We start from the raw sequence: 2658 nt of genomic DNA, 5'->3' as shown, positions 1-2658 counted from the left end.
TTTCCCGAGCATGGGAAGGCTGCAGTTAATATGGTTCAGGCTTGCCATGGCAAGTACAAAGTCCTGTATGTTAGTCACATCAGGCAGTCGTTGGTCGAGATGCATAGATTATTATGTGGATACAGTCATTACGAGCATGATCATGACAGATGCCGAGTATGCACTGTCAATGAGAGAGGATGTCGTCAAGTTAGGAAAGACATCCAAGAGATGCTGGATCAGGGTGTGATCGAGATACTTCAAAATCGTGATGAGGATGAAGTGAATGTTATATCCCCTGTATTTAGAATACCAGAACCTGTTGTCGTCAGATATGATGGTAGCAAGAAGAAGGTTTCCCCCTCTCTTATCATCAAGCCAGCGGGCCCTATCCCCTACTCTTCGAACAAAGTTGTTCCCTACCGATATAACGCAGTTGCGTTAGAAGATGGGAAGGAAGTGTTGTTGCCCTCCACCTCTGTTACAAGTATATCTGATGTCAGTGGTGTGACCCGCAGTGGTCGTGTGTTCTCGGCACCGCCGAAACCCCAGGTTGACATGAGAAGAGCTGATGTTGTTGATAATTCTGCCAGTCCTATGGGGACTTCTTCTCTGTCTCCGAATCCGGAACTTGTTGTTGATAAATCTACTAAAGCTCCTGTCCCTGTTGGCCAGAATGGCATTTTGAGAGAGGATTGTGATGAGATGTAAAGGCTCATCAAAAGGAGCGAGTATAATGTTGTTGATCAGCTGCTTCAAACTCTGTCAAAGATATCTGTCCTATCTTTGTTGATGAATTTCGAGCCACACCGCGAAGCTTTGCAAAGGGTGTTGGACGTGGCATATGTGGATCACGATGTCACAATTGAACAGTTTGATAGCATTGTTGCAAACATAACTGCTTGTAACAATTTGAGCTTTTCCGATGCTTATCTTTCCGATGAGGGAAAAGACCACAATTTGGCTCTACACATGAGGCAGAGTGGAGTGGTGGTGACACAGGATCATCGTTAAATGTGTTGCCAAAATCCACTCTGGCTAAACTTTCTTACCAGGGGCCTCCCATGAGGCAGAGTGGAGTGGTGGTGAAGGCTTTTGATGGATCCAGAAAAACTGTGATTGGCGAGGTTGAGCTCCTAATCAAGATTGGACCTAGTGATTTCCAGATCACTTTCCAGGTCATGGATATCCACCCATCATATAGCTGCTTTCTTGGCAGACCATGGATTCACGAGGCAGGCGCCGTGACATCCACCCTACACCAGAAGTTGAAATTCATTAAGTATAAGAAGTTGGTGGTGATAGGGGGAGATAAGGCTCTCTTGGTAAGCCATTTGTCTTCATTTCCTTACATAGACGCTGAGGATGAGGTTGGGACACCGTTCCAAGCCTTATCTATTGCTGAGCCTTTAAGGAAAGGAACTTCTTCATTTACGTCCTACAATGATGCGAAGTTGGCCATTGAGCATGGCGCAACTACTGGTTTAGGACAAATGATTAAGTTGGAAGACAATAAATCTCGGGCTAGAATAGGGTACTCTTCAAGCACTTTCAATGAGCATGGGTTGTTTCAGAGTGGTGGTTTCATCCACACGGTCGAAGACCAAGAGGCTGATGCTATAGTGGAAGATGATGCAGAGGAAGATTCTGGCAACTTTGTCATCCCTGGAGGAGTCTGCAATAATTGGGTCGTTGTTGATGTTCCAACAGTTGTCCATAAGTCCACGTAATATGTTCACTTTTGTTTAAAAACCCTTCTCCCATGCCAAAAGGAGAAGTGATGACATTGTTGGCACATTAATACAATGATATTCATTCAATAAATACATGTTAAATGTTTGTTTTTCCAAATTATTTTTCCTTTTTGCTTTTTGCATGAAATTGGTGATCACTAAAAAACCCTAAAAAAGAGAATAAAATCAATCTTTTCATCTGCATAATGATTTACTTTGTTTGAAATCTGAAATCTCTTTTATATCCAAAATCATTATGCAGGTTGATCAAACCCATTGAACATAACGATCCAACACCATCTCCCAACTTTGAGTTCCCTGTATTTGAGGATGAAGAAGATGATGTTGAAGAGATTCCTGATGAGATTACCCGTCTGCTTAAGCACGAGGAGAAGATCATTCAGCCGCATCTTGAGAATCTGGAGACAGTCAACTTGGGGTCTGAAGATTGTGTTCGTGAGGTAAAGATTGGGGCACTCCATGAAGAATCTGTGAAGAAGGGGTTGATTGAGTTGCTACGAGAATATATCGACGTCTTTGCCTAGTCATATGAATACATGCCTGGTCTGGATACAGATATCGTGCAACATTTCCTGACTTTGAAGCCTGAGTGTGTTCCTGTGAAGCAGAAGCTCAGAAGGACTCATCCTGATATGGCAGTGAAGATTAAAGAAGAAGTTCATAAGCAAATTGATGTGGGGTTTCTGGTGACTTCTACATATCCTCAATGGGTGGCCAATATTGTGCCCGTGCCTAAGAAAGATGGAAAATTCCGAATGTGTGTGGACTATAGAGAGTTGAATAAAGCTAGTCCGAAAGATGATGTTCCCCTACCACACATTGATATGTTGGTAGATAATACAGCTAAATTCAATGTCTTCTCATTCATGGACGGATTTTCCGGTTATAACCAGATCAAAATGGCACCCGAGGATATGGAGAAGAC

This window comes from Lathyrus oleraceus, chromosome 2 (assembly GCF_024323335.1).
Source record: "Lathyrus oleraceus cultivar Zhongwan6 chromosome 2, CAAS_Psat_ZW6_1.0, whole genome shotgun sequence".
NCBI classification, from domain to species: domain Eukaryota; kingdom Viridiplantae; phylum Streptophyta; class Magnoliopsida; order Fabales; family Fabaceae; genus Lathyrus; species Lathyrus oleraceus.
This window is presented reverse-complemented; position numbering follows the sequence as displayed.